A 14,906-nucleotide genomic window follows, 5' to 3' on the forward strand; every position below is an offset into this window, starting at 1 on the left:
GAGAACTGGTTATTTAGTATAATGTATTTTTCTTAAAGTGTTGTGCCAAACATCTATTGTTAATGATTTTGGTGTTAGCGTTTTCACATTGCATTCCAACACATCATCACATAATTTTTTTCTTTTGGTGGGGCATTATTTTCTTCTGTCTGTTTGGCTATGATGGAGAATATACTCACGCTTAATATAAAGTGTTCATTTAATACTGTGGCTCTTTATGGAAATTGTATCCTTTCTGGATTCCTTCCATAGAAAGACCTACCAGACACCAGAAAACAGTTGCACTGTGTTTTTTTCCGATCAAGATAAGGATCACTTTTTCTTTTTATGTGGAAAATGCTCTGCTTGGAGCGCTTTCTGGTGAGGAGAAATTATCATAACATCCTGCTTCAAAAGACTGATGTTTACCTGTTGCTCCACTGTATCTGATACCACCACTTAGTTAGCTACAAATGCTGATTTATGTCAAATCCTTCAACAAGTAGTCTCCACTATCAAATTCTTTATGTTTGTTACCTACCCTTCATCGTGATTGGATGAATGAGAATGTTTCTCAGCACTTTCTGAGCGCCATGTATAACCTTCTCTTTGATTTTTGTGAAAACACCTGTTGACATCTGAAAGTTAAAGACAGTTAGGGTTGGAAATGATTGTGTTGTCAAAATCAAAACCACTGGCTGTTTAAACCAAAAATAGTTCTTTGGGTGACCCTTACTTAAAAACTGTGTCAGTTAGTGTCAGACAGTTAACCCCTAGTTGCTCCAGAGGCGTGTGTCAGTCAAATGAATAAAAGTAATGGAAGGAGAGCGCACCATAAGCAAAAGCTCAGGTGGCCTATTATCTCTGCAACTTTAGTGGTTTTATTCTCTGCTATTTTCCCTTTGACTGTAATAAAAAAAGATATACAAAATAATGTTAAATGCTTATATCTCACCCTACTGCTCTCTCCCAATTTTAATTACTAGAAAGGTTGTCTGTTATATTATGTATGTACAATATGACGCTTAAAGTAACATGGTAGGTTTGTTTTTAACAAACTACAAGGTTTGTACCTTCTAATTTTCCTATAACTGGCAGACAGAGACTTTGTTTGTGTGCTCCACATCCTCCACTCAGTGTTTCTCCCTCTCTCTTCCCTCTACCATCCCCAGCTCACAGCAGCAAACAGAGTTGTACGCAAATGCTAAAAGCCATAATGCATTATATTGTTTGGTGTTAACATTTGAATATTTAAATGGTGTGTTTTAGATCTAGATTACCCATTTCATTTTCCACATACTGTACTTGTTGAACGCAGGTTGTCGGGTTGAAGACTTTGTCAGCATATTTGCATCTTTTCTACACAATATAGGTTTGACACACCATCATTTTCATGATTATGTTCTTGCTTCATACATACCTGTTAACAATGCAAGTTACCTATGTTTAATAAATGACGTCTGTATGTGGCCTGTAGGACATCCACACAGATGAATATGTGAATCACCCACGTACATGCCACTTAACCAAATTGGCAAAGCTGATAAGCCATATTTACATAGTGATGTTGCCAGGCGTGATTACTATCTGTAAAACTTCCCCCCCCCCCATGCTTTAATGGAAAGTTGGGATATAACTTAGTGTGGGTTACAGCTGCCCTCAGGAAAATAGCTCAATTACACCCGTGGATATAAACACTCATGTGGCTGTCAGAGTGGTAAACAGATGTGGGGTGACAGTCTGTAGTACATGATCAGTCAAGCAGCTGTTGCTGTACCTCCATTCATTCACTTGTTCTCATGATGGATTCCAATTTCTCCCCCCACAGCTCAACATGCAGCCACACTATTTGCTTATGGGGCAGTGGCAGTAGGCAGATTAAGCTGCTGAGAATAACATTAACATGTTCCCTGTGTAAAGCTAATGCCTGCTGCACTTTAACTGCCGCTGTCAAACACAACAATCAGTTTGCGTGAAGTGGACATCACGGATGGACAGGGTGTGTCTTTAGTCCCGGTCTCTATGTACAGGCCTCTCTGTTCTGATGCAGGGCAGTTCCGAAAATGACACTGAGTTACTAACTTCTTTCCAAACTGAAAAAACACTACATAAGAGCTTTCAGAATGATGTCATATGATGTTATTTTGACTTGGCGCACTGTGCATTTGTACTCACACAGTGTATTGAAAAGGACATTCCCTTTGGCTGTTGTCTCATTGGGAGCCTACCTGTCACGCGGCTGATGTGACGCTCTTTGAATGTAGTGTGTGCATGTGATCAGAGCTGCAGCAGGCATCCCAGATGACAAAGTGACTAGGGGTGTCAAAGCAGCCTACAAACAGGGCTGTCCTCTTCCAGACAGGAAGCTGGGAGCAGCAGAGGCGCTGCCTTGTCTCATCTGCCAGCAGCGCTCGCTGCCTCCCTGCCTCATCACAGCAACCATGTCTGATGGTGTGCACAACTCCATGCTGGACGGCTGTTTTGATTTCAGCCTGTGTGACACATCTGTTGCTTGTCACGTTGTGTTGTGCCTGTCTAAGAGCTGAGCGCGACCGGCAAATGTGCCTCTCATCCTTCTGTCCGTGTTTACAAACAGGGCTCGGGCTTACAAACAGGCCAGCATGGTACACATCATGTGGAAGGTCAGGAGGCCTTATTAGACACTGCATGCACCTGATTCACTGGTGTCACAAGCCATGAATTGTGCTGCAGATGTGTGGTGTGTTTGGATTCAAAGTGAGTGCTCTGCATTAAAAGATGCATTATCTTAAGTAAAAGTCAAAAGTAATTGCAGTGTTGATTGTACATAACAGGAAAGGGAAAGAGGTGTCTTGGTCACTTTATTATCATTTAAGTATTCCCCATCATTGTACACTGTCTACTGAAAATACATTGTTTCCCTCCCATGTCTAACTGAGAAAATTTGCTACAGCTGTAAATCAAATCTCCATCTAGGGTGTATTCCTCACAATGTGCTCTTCATGGTCTTCTAAAGTACTTTGCAAGAGCATTTCAAAAAACTTGCAAAATCAAGGATATTCTCTGCAAGACTCCCACTGTCAGTTTAAATGCATGAGCAATGACCATGGTAATTGGATCCATCCAATCCATCCATCTATGAAGTACGCATGCTATATCAGCGAAAATCAAACGACATTGTTTCACTCAATGTAAGGCTAGACCAGCACTAAAGAGCCAGAAAGGTATTTATTAATGGGATGTTACAGTAGCTTAGGAGGGGTGCATTCACAAGTGGTTCATTTCTATGTCCTTGTCTTTCCAATCAATATTCAAAAGTGCCTCGTAATTACACATTTAGGATTCATTTACATGCAAAGTGACCAGTGTGGTCATAAATTGCAGTGAAAAAGTTCTATCTCAGAGATTTTTTTCTTACTCTTTGCTATTTTTATAATTTATTTTATTATTGTTGTTAATATTTAAAAACATTTTGATGAACACAACTATTTCATTCTAAATAATACAACAAAATACAGCAAAATCAGAAAAATGAGGTTTTGTCTACATGACCAATTTGCATGAGTACCAAACCCCAGCCTGGTATGTAAATGCAATCCCTCTTGAGAGGGTGGGGAAAAATTTGAGATGGCTCATTTACATTGTCAAATGACACAACACTCATACTTTCCATTTACTATCAAACTGTTTTGCAGAAACACTAACCTGGAAACAATCTGTGTGTGTAGTTACTCACGAGAAAATCAATGTAACAATACGTCTGTAAGACATACTGTAATCGGGTTGGATGGTGTTCAACATGATCGAAAACCGTGACTGCCATTTTGACCGGCCTCGTCAGACCACAAGACAACGCGTAGGAGTTCTGGCACGGCAGGGAGGCACAGCGCTGCTATGTGGCTCTAATATATTCAAAGGGGGATCATTTACTTAAGGCTTGCATCCAAGGATCAGTCTGGCCTTCATTAGCCTCAATCTGACACGGATGTGAACAACATGTTGGCTTGCCACATGAACACTGCCCCTCCTCCCTCCAAACCCCCAACACTCAACTCCCCTCCCTTCTCTGAGACCTGCACAGCAAATTCCTCTGGAAATATCACAGGTTGTTAGCATTCCAGAGAGAATTTTACATGGGTGTACACTCAGGCCTTAATTAGAGACACTATTTGATCATTCAGCAGCTGGGCTTTATTAAAAATACGGGTTCACATCAGCCTAGAGCCCTCACCCCTGGCTCAATGTGAAAGCGCTCACAGAGGCAGAAGAGTCTATGAAACAAGATTATGAATATTCATTGCTTGATGGAGAGGGTCCCTGTACGAGAAATCCCTAGTAAAGCAGTATTTACACTCTGTTTAGAACAATATTTTATTTTACTGGAACATTTCATCACGTGTCACCCACCTCTAAGATGAAGAAGGTGGATGGATTTTGAGTGTTGTTTTTTTCATTTGTACCACTTTCATTTTGAAAAAGAGAAATAACTACAGTGAGGAGTCTATATAAAAATACATTTTAAATAAGTAATACATTTTTAACATATATTTAAATAATACAAATCTGCACCCTCAGTCAAAACACAACCTTTTACAGAAGTCTACTGAAAGCCTCAACCTAAATGTCAGCACAGAACCTGAGCTACATTGGCCTGAAAAGAACCGAAGAGATGTAAACTATATCTGACCAAGGTCGACAGGGACTATAAAACAAACACCAGGTTTAAGGTGAAGTCTTCCCTGCGTGAAGGTTAGCCATGTTTTGTGTTTACACTACACTGCAGGCTTTGAAATTGTTTTGCAGTGTGGAGCCTGCCCAGGGTCATTGTTTGTTTTTGACGTGTTTATACACCACACAAAGAGTAATGACTTCTAGGATAGTCTGGGGATGCAGACATGATCCAGCACACTATTTGCAATTTTCTTTACTTTTAGTAAACTTTCATCAGTCAACACTGAGAGGACTCTGCCTAGGCCTCGTCATTGTCCTTATGTTCAGCATCATTCAAAGTGATGTAAATATGCAACTGCATCAGGAAATGAGGAAATCAGTTACTATGCAAAACCTTTCTTATCATTTTGTGTCACTCAAGCTTGCAACAATTTCCATATAATGCTCTTATTTGACAAGACATAAAAAAACAGTTTGTCCAAAGTTTGAAATTAACAATGCAAAGCTAATACACAAGTAGCGTTCCTGTGTTAACTGACTGGTGCAGATGTGCAAGTACTTACTTTGCTCTCTGGCTCCACAGGATGTCACCAACGGAGTCTCCTGACTGGACCGGCAAGCAGCAGACAGAAGGGGAGGAGAGAAGAAGAGGTGAGGAGATAGGAAGGAAAGTCAGGGAGCGGGGGTGGTGGAAAGGAAAAAAAACAGTGGAAATTATTTCAAACGTGAGGGTGACTAACAAAATACAAACACACTCACCTTATTAAATAGTGATAGTGGAGTCACCTCAGATGCTATTTTATGTGTGCGTGCGTGTGTGTGAGTGTGCACACACGAGTGGAGCATGAGAGCAATGACACACAAAACAGGTCACTTTCAAATTAATATTCATTCAGGCAGAATTAAATGGGTTTCACAGTGACCCCCCCCAAATGTCCGTGGACACATATTTAGCATCTCAACTGAGAACTCTCTTGATTAAACAAATAATGACACATTACAAAAACTGCTAATGATTCTAAATTAATTTGAGCAATGCACTAATTGTATTTAAACATTGCCCTACCTAACCTTAGAGCAACCACTTTTTAATTATGGCTTCTGGAGACATTTTATTCATATATATATATATATATGGTATATAGGATATTTAAATGCCCTTTTCAAATCACATTAGCACTCAGCTTCTCACAGTTCAGCTTTGTCATGCAGTCCCATCGCCCCATACCTTTTGCCTTAAATCCTTCCCTCCGTTTGCAAACACAGAGGGAAGAAACAGCAAAATGTGTTTCCTGAAAGGGCGGAGAGGTGGAAAAAGCCCATCCTGCCCTGAGATTCGCAGCCGCCCCACCAGCCACTGGCCTTTCTGCAGAGGCAGCAAAAGTTCCCCGAGAGGGGAGTGTCTGCCAACTCAAACAGGGCTCATTCTCCTCTCTGTGGGCCACCAGCCGTCCATGTGGGCCTGTGCTGCGCTTCCTGAGGGCTCGCTGCAGCTGGAGCACTTTGAATAAAGGTAACAGCAATGTCACAGCTACTGTAAACTTGCTAGGCTGCTCCTGTCAGCAGGACGTTCCCAATCAAAGCAGAAACAACCCCACCTAAAACACAACTAAGTCCAAACTTCCCACGAATCACAAAGAGAGCACACAGGCGAGAGGGCAACCACTGTTCCCTGATCTTGCCAAACAAAATGCCAAGAGACCGGGAGTGACATTCAGCTCTGGGGTTTAAAAATATGAGCAATTTGAAAATGATTAGAGTCTTATTTTATTGTTGAGCGACTGACACAGGAGAGGAAACCAGAACAATCAAGCCGTCTGTCTTTTTTTTCCTGCTGAATTTAGAAACACTAATTAGTTTTGCTCTCGTAAAGCCAACCTGAAAACGACCAATTAGAAAGTGAAAATGAGACGTGCAGAGGAAACAAGAGCTTGTCATTTCCACTGTTTAAGTCCCATATGCACAACTTTACTGCGATGACTTTCACACACACACACACACACACACACACACACCGGAGATGTGTGCGAAAGCATGCCGCCCACTAAACCTGGTGCCACGTAGACATTCTGACCTGTTAATGGCACTTTTACATTAAATAGCATTTTGTTTAGTTAGAGGGAAGCTATTACAGATCTGTATGGCCACATCAAACCCAGGCTGAGCAGCTTGGCCATGCAGATGTCCGAAGCACTAGTCTGGGGAGAGGATACAGCCTATCAGACTGACCGCAGCACCAGCTGGTTTCAGCTATACACCTACCAGGGCCAAACTGTTTCCCCCTCACAGGTGCCTTATTTCTATGAATTTCATCTTTTAAGGGTACTGGAATAATTCCTCTGCATGTAAACTTGTTTCATACAAACCGGCCAGTACCTTCATGTAATTATATTTCAGACAGATACAGTATATTTCACCAGCCGAGTGGAGTTGGTTAATGTTTAGCCAGTCATTAGAAAAGGCCGTAAAACTTGTGGAAATTATCTTCAGGAATTTTACTGCTATTCCCTGAGCAAACAGTGGCAAGTGTTTCATCACTGTCGGGCTGAAGACGGATGGGCTGTCAGTGCCTTCCCCTGTCCAGGATCCAGCTCCTGGGCTGGGAAGTGGCTAAAAAAGGCCGGGGCTACGCTTTCCAGGCCTGCGCCTTTTACTGGGAGTAATTCTCAGATGCCAGGTCGCTGCCAACGTCCTTGCAGCCAATGGCAGAGAGGCCAGTAAGTTCACATTAACTGCAGAGTGTAACTGCGCTGAACATCTGCTCATGAATGAGAGCGCTGCCCACTAACTCAGCGAGTTGAGGCCCACTGATGAAAAATTCAACATTCTCCTGGCTGGCACGCTTGTTTGGCACAATTCTCCTGAGCCCCCAGAATTATATTAAGAGAATTTCAGCCCGGCCTGGTGTATCTGAGAGAACAGCTGGCACTGAAAAGGGATCTGCCGCTCAGCAAGAGCTCAGGGACCTCACACGGGATCTGCCTTCTCCTACACCATTCGTCCTTGAAGGAAAAAAATATCAGTGTTAAGCACCCAGGTAATAATAAGAAAGCAGAGGCTACACTTAGCAGATTACACCACCCACGTGTGCTACAGTGGATGGAGCATAACCAATGAAGGCATGAATCGATATGGAGTGGAAAGGAGAAGACACAGAGGCAATTGTGACAATAAGTAGCTCCCTCAGGAGACCTATTCACTGTACCTCTCCTTTGTTTGGCTTGTTTAGCTCATTAGATTGTTAACTAGGAAGGATCTGCCCCCAACCCCAAAATATGGAATCAGTCTAAGCAGAAACAGAAGCAGTCTGATCAGGGGGGCGACTACATCAAAGACTTTGGAAAGTATGAAGGCAGTCCCACAATTCTGTCCTTCAATTGCTGCAATTATGTGCCTCATTAGTTTATGATATTACTGGAGGGACAAAATGGACAAAACATATCATTAACTTATAGCCAAAGAAAGCAAATTTTACCATAAGATAAAAATCAGAAAACCCAATGTGTACAGTGACATGAACTGACAAACTATTTCCTCTAAAAATGATGAAATAGCTTCTCAGTTTAAAAATGTTAAATTTAAGGAAGTGATGCCTCCTAGCAAACACTAAGAATAAAAGATTACCACACACAGTAATTTCACTTCTGTCTTCCCCTGAAATACAGTTAACAGATTTCTATATGTCAGCACAGAACCTGAGCAAATCTATCAAACTTTTATCTCATTGTTGTTATTCTAGGTTTCTTGTTCTTTTGTACAGTGCACTAAACCATGTGGCAATCATGGCAACAGCCCAAAAAGAGGTCTGTGAATTTAATGTTGCCATTGAAAACCAAGAGGATGTCTGCAGAAAAGCTAATTTAGCTGGTGACAAATGACAGCACTTTGTCTTCCTGACAAGATCCCTCCTTCATCAAATGTCCAACTTCACATGGAAATAGGAAATCACACATTATCACACTGACAAACAATTACAACCATGTCATTAGCAGCAACCCTGGGCCTGGAACCATTAACAAAACACAATGTTGCACACCATGCTAACCATCAGAAGAAACACAGGATGGAGAGCAACAGACACTGATAAATCGATCACGACACAAACAACCTGATGCTTATAGTTTGGGAAGGATCTAAATGAGGGTGATAGCAGTTCTTTGTGCCAACTAAATAAATCACAAAATAATCTCAAGCAATCAAAAGTTCCTCATCTCTGAATAAAGATTTATGTCTACGTTGATGACAGAGCAGTGCTTGCCTTTTATTAAAAGTCAACACTTTAGAGTAGTTTCTCTCTAAGTGACTTAATCAGATACAGAGCATTAGTATCTTTTTTAATACATCTCCCAGTGTCAGCCCGCAAATGAAAAAGCTAGCCTCTGTAAATATGACTGCTTACTTCTAACACAAACATTGTTGACACCTAATGTAATTTCAGCGGGACATCCAACTGAAAGCACACCGGGGTAATATAATGCTCTTAATGAGAATTCCTTCCAGCTTGAGACCTTGGCGAGATAGCCATAATGCATGGCTTCTCTTTTTAATAAAATAATTGTTACAGTTATTAAAGATGAATCTCATCACAGTCTAGATGACAAAATAATTCATTACCAAACCAAGGCTTTAAATAGCTGCAAATTATAAAGTCCCACCCCCCTCCCACCCCTTGAAAATACACTTCCAGATGAATGGGTTCGTTATTTCATATAAATATTAGATAAATGCTGCCCTTGAAAGGAAAGAAATATTGCAACTGTCCATTAAGTAGTTTGTAGACACACAATGCACATTAAAGCAATACAGAAAAATCTATCAACAAACAATAAATATTCAAAACTAAAATGATTTTGGTTTTATATCCTTACATCACAAGTTTTTCTAGTTAACTCATAGTACTGTGGCTGCATAATCTATCATTTATTCCATTTCCTCTAATTATGTCCTTTTTTTGTATTATTAGATACATTTAATAACTTTTAACACTGTCATTATTAAATAACTAAAACTAAACGATTCTGCAGTAAATTTAACAAAACAACGCCGGTCTGTAACTGCCTATATGATGTTGCATATATTCCAGTTCAAAAGTTCCTCCTCACAGGATCTCCATATGTGGAACAGAGAAAGCGCTGGAACACATGTTTGTACAAACTTCAACCAATCCCCCACCCCTTTCCCGTTCACAGCTCTCTTGTAGCTTTATTTATGTATTCAAAAGAGATAATTTACAGTGATGGCATGGAAACTTCCCAGCATGCCTTTTAACCTGTCGTTTTTCACTCTCTCCGCAGCAGGATGTCCAGAGGAAATGCTTTATTAAGATCCTGCCGACATGAAGAGCTGCTGTGACTTACTGGTGCATTACTGTCTAAAAGGCAAAGTTATTTAGACCAATAAAAGGCTAATATATTGTTGGAGTGGAATTACACAGAAGTTATCTCTGCCTTAATAACATCACCGCAACCCCTGATGTTGTTTAGATCAATAAAGCCCATTAAAGTACAGACCTCAAGCGCAGATAAGACTGCACTGCCACAGCAAAATACTGCTCGCTGGGATCCGAGAGAGCAGAGGTCTTTCTCTGGCAAACAAAAAGTGGCCAAAATGAGAAAAACACTTCAAACTTAATACCATAAAAACTTTAAATCCAATGAAGTTCATTGTCTGCCTTATGGAGCCTTCTGGTCTGCTGGCAATTGGAAAGATACTAATGGATTTTAGATACTGGTCAGACAAAGTAAAGTAAAGGTGGGGGCCTTACCACTCCTGATGAACTTGTACTACCTCGGTGTACTAACCCGACATCACTGTACTTGGTAGGAAGAGGAGGTGCTTTAAACAGTTTATTTCAATGCTTTCAACAAAAACATCAGTGAAGTCTTGCTGCCTCTTCTTATATACATACAATGACATTTACATTTACTCATTTGACGCTTTTATCCAAAGCGACTTACATTTGAGATAAATCAGTGAAAGTAAACTCCAAAACCAGAAATAAATGTCACCATCTTAAGCCAGGTACAGTGGTTTGGTCACCAGACTGTATATCCCAGTGTTTTGAAGGTGGTTTCCCGTCATGCTGAGCTCATTCTTAGCAGTGTCCACCAGGTGATGCACTAAATCATCCGTGCATCAACTGTCCATCAGCCCCGGAGATATGATGACCACACTCTGGCCACACCCTTGATGCTTCACACCAAGTTATGATGACAACACAGAACTGAGAAGCGGAGTGTGTGTGCGTGTGCGTGTGCGTGAGAGTGAATATGTTGTACATTCGCTTTTGGGAGTGCAGACAGCGTTCACGTGCACTTGTAAATTGCAGCACACAGACACACCACAGTTCTCCACAGGAAACCACAGGAAACAGAGTTTTGACGCTATCTCTATAAGCATGCGAAATGACAAACAAGATTTTTTTTTTTTTAAGTACAGCATGTCCCCTATGGCTTATTTACTGTCAATAGGAAGTTTACAGACACCAAGATACTGAGGTGGGGAAACTGCACTCAAAACAAAAACAATGTTTAAAAAGCTTTTATTGGGTTTCTCATGCTTTTTGCACCCTCTCACCTCAGTGTGTGTTTCAGAGGATCTCTCTGGCAGATACTAAGTATAGTACTAAGACTTTCCCAAAATGTTTCCATCCCCTTTCTTTCTTTCTTGTTTAAAGTTTGCCCTTGATGTAATCGTCTAGCAGCTACAGTCTCTGTCACTGTCACAGATTTTTGATTACAACAACAACTAAACAAATTTGAGATTGTTGTAACACTATTTTTCAACATAAACTGAAATTTAAATTGAGATGAATTACAACTTGGGAACTGCTCTCCACTTGGGGGTCTATAAGGAGCATGACTGCATTTCTGACTGCAGGCTTACATTTCAAATATATGTATAAATATGTATAAAAAGCTGTTGAATGTTAAAGTAAAATCAAGCTGGAAATTAGCAGAATAAGACAAATGCAACAGAGAGATCTTAAAGTCTGAAAAAGTATATGACAAAAAGTACAAGACATTTAAAGGTCTTGAATTTAAGTTCATCTAAATCATGTTAAAAAGCTGTGACATCCAGAGACAGGACAGAAGATTCTCGTGTGTATCCAACACACACAGGCCATGGTAATGATTATGAATAATATCCTTGCAAAATGATCAACTCTGACAATGTAATATTACCCAACAATAAATACATCATGGACGAAAAGGAGAGAGAAAAAAGAGGCGGAATAAAAAGCACAAAAGAAAGAGACGATCTTCTACTAGCTCCAAGTGAAAGCATAAATAAAGTGTGGCACATCTTTTACCTTCTTCAATTATCTGCCTTTTGACATGCAAGCTGAGCAGAGTGTAATTAACATCTCAGGAGATAATGGGGTCGCTACTCACTGATCAATCTCACACATATATTATTTGCCTTTTACCAATCTAACCTCCTGTTATTCTAGGAAGGAAATATTCCACAACGGATTTTTTTTTTGGATGGGGGCATTTAATAAAACTCTGGTAATAGGCCTAATGACTCATCCAATTGAGCTCATCTTCCAAAACATCAATTAGGCTAAGACCCAGCTTACACTCAAATAGAGCCTTTGCTATCGCAATAAATAACAAATCTTTTTCAATTCATGCAAGATGTAATCACGTTGTCATGATCAATTACAGACACAATCACAGGACATAAAAGAATGAATAGAAACTGTAGATTGTAGATTCTCAAAGACTCTTCCCCATGTGCCTTTAGCAGTAACAGGTGCTGTAGACCCTCTGACCTGCTAAAACACTTAACAATACAATGTGGAATTTATTTGACTGTAACTTGTTTTTGAACAGGGTTAGTTTTGTTTATGAATGGAAAGAAGCTTTATGTTCTTAACTCATTAAAATTGAAGACACATCTTTTAACTCCAATATATAAAAACATACAGAATAGGTCAACAGTACTACAACAGGCGGTGCTATACTATGTAGCTCTTAAATGTGCTTTCATATAAAGGAGAACCATGTTCTACTGATCAAAGAATCAACCCATACCAAACAATTAAACAACCAACAACTAAAACTGCTGTCACAGGTAATCCCAGGTTGTCACCATTCACAGAGACTTGAGTATGCAACTCTACAGTAGCTTCACATTCATCACTGCTAAACCGAATGACATTCCAAGAATCAATAACCATCAAAACCTTTGGTGATAACGCAACACTGACCAAAGATCAATTCTCAAAAATGTCACAATTACTTTGACAGCACCACAAAAACCCAAGTAAATTTTGATCAAGTATTATCTCAATATTTACTGCAATGTAAATAATTAAATATCAATAAAACAATTTGATAATTACTGTAGTTCTGTTAAGACCCCCACACGCTCACCAACAATATCTGCCTGTCAAGAATGGTGGTGAATGCCTGGCCCCCTACGCTGTGTACATGACAGAACTGCAAGGGGGTTCTCCCTCGGGTTACATGCCAAATGCCTTTGAACAGAACTCAAATCACCCCTGAGATTGATGTTGTTTTGTTGGTGTATCCCTCCCTCCCTCATGTGTTGTTTCTGTTAGGTCCATAGCTAAGTACCTTTCCCCTGGAAGAACTGACTAGCAGACAGCTAAGCAACAGGGGTAGCAGATGAAGGGAGGGCGCAGATCAACATACAGTACATGGGACTCTTAATGCACTGACAGGAGCAGTGATTGAATACCTTTAGGAGAGAAACCACACTTCCTCTTTAAGAGAATGAGCTCGCAAAAGTGCGTAATAACTGTGTCCCTGTAACTGCTGCATATGTTGCATCACTCACAGATCTGTGAAAAGTACCTCATATATTAGAGCTGTGGTATTAAACCTCAAGACTGAGCACAATACTTGCCAGTATTTGGTAAAGCTACTAGACTAGTACTCATGATTTTTTTTTAGCAACACAGCAATTCTTTATTATTTTCTTTAGTATTTATCGCTATTTGTCAATGTCTGTCATTCTGTCACTCAAAATTAAGCTGTTTAATGTAAAGGGAGTGGCAAGGCCTTACTGTGCACATGAAACACTTTTTTCCGAGTTCCCAGTTGGAACTTTCAACTGGAACGCCCCCTGAAGTTGGATTTCCGACTCGGGAAGTCGGGAGAACCGCACTACCCCGACTTTGTGATCCAAGATGGCTGTCAGGGTATCAACAGTTAGTGAAAGCTGTAGTTTATACTATTTATTAGCACTTCTGTGTACTTGTGACTATAAATGTTCGTACACAAAGTGCTGTCCAGCTGCTGTCTGTGGAGGTGTTGCTACAGTGTTTAGTGTGAGTAAATACCGCAAAATGCGTTTTTTTAATCAACCGTCGTATCAATAGCTAACCTGGCTAGTTGTAAACAAACAGCTGGCCAAGCGAGGTTTTTACGATTTGTAACTGGAACGCCGTCAACTCGGGTGTGACGTCATTCCCAGCTCTGACCTCCGACTTCCGAGGTAAATGGAACGCAGCAACTGACCAAGCAATGTTAACTAGTGATACTAAAAGCTGACTCAAATTAAGGGTAATTCCAGTATTTTTAAACCTGGGCCCTATTTTTACATTTATTGGGTTCTATATGACTACTATGTACAAAACTTTTTGGAACTGTTCCAGCAGATTGCCTCAGTCGGCATCCATGATACGGGAAGCACGGCTGCAACATAATCCTTGGGGGCAATTATCTGAAAATATTACGGAAGGGATCCCTACAGAGATAGAATTTCCTGTGAAAGAATACTAACTTTTTTGTTTAACCAGAAACAGAAGTCTTGCTCAAAGAAAAGTCTCACCCTGAAATCTCGCAAGAGATTGTTGCAATAAGATTTAGGTCATTTTACTGTTTAACAAAAAGGTCTATTTCTTTAGGGATCCTTTCCATAATGAAGTCAGACCCTTAGAATAACAATTTAAGCCTGTCAGTGGCAAAAACAAGCACTTTAAGTGGACGTACTTTTTTGGGGCACAATTGCCCGCAAGGATTACGCTGCAGCCATTGCAGCCTGTTTCAAAGATTTCGGCTGATGTAAATAAAAAAAATAATAATATAGGCCCCAAGTTTAAAAATAACAGATTTACTCTTTGAGTGTATCCAAACGTAGCTCAGTTTTCAGCACTTTCTTTCAGGAATTCAGTCAGAAACATTGCAGTGACAAAGTAGATTTTAAGCAGGCATTTCAAAGAGGCCTATGTTCACTCTTCTGAATTATTATCAAACGTGCATTTCAGATGGGATGGCAACGCCTGCTTCACCATAACTGTAAAA

The 14,906-nt window shown here is 40.3% G+C and overlaps 1 protein-coding gene across 1 annotated transcript in view; it reads right to left on the reverse strand.

Moving 5' to 3' along the window:
- foxp1b (forkhead box P1b) overlaps positions 1-14,906 on the reverse strand; it is a 151,759-nt gene that overhangs the window by 113,523 nt on the left and 23,330 nt on the right. Inside the window, 1 exon segment of the mRNA XM_038695446.1 lies at positions 5,193-5,236. The gene's annotated coding sequence lies outside the window, so the exon portion shown is untranslated.

This window comes from Micropterus salmoides, unplaced genomic scaffold (genome assembly GCF_014851395.1).
Source record: "Micropterus salmoides isolate LMB-PRFRI ecotype aquatic unplaced genomic scaffold, ASM1485139v1 Ms_hic_scaffold_4, whole genome shotgun sequence".
Lineage (NCBI taxonomy): Eukaryota > Metazoa > Chordata > Actinopteri > Centrarchiformes > Centrarchidae > Micropterus > Micropterus salmoides.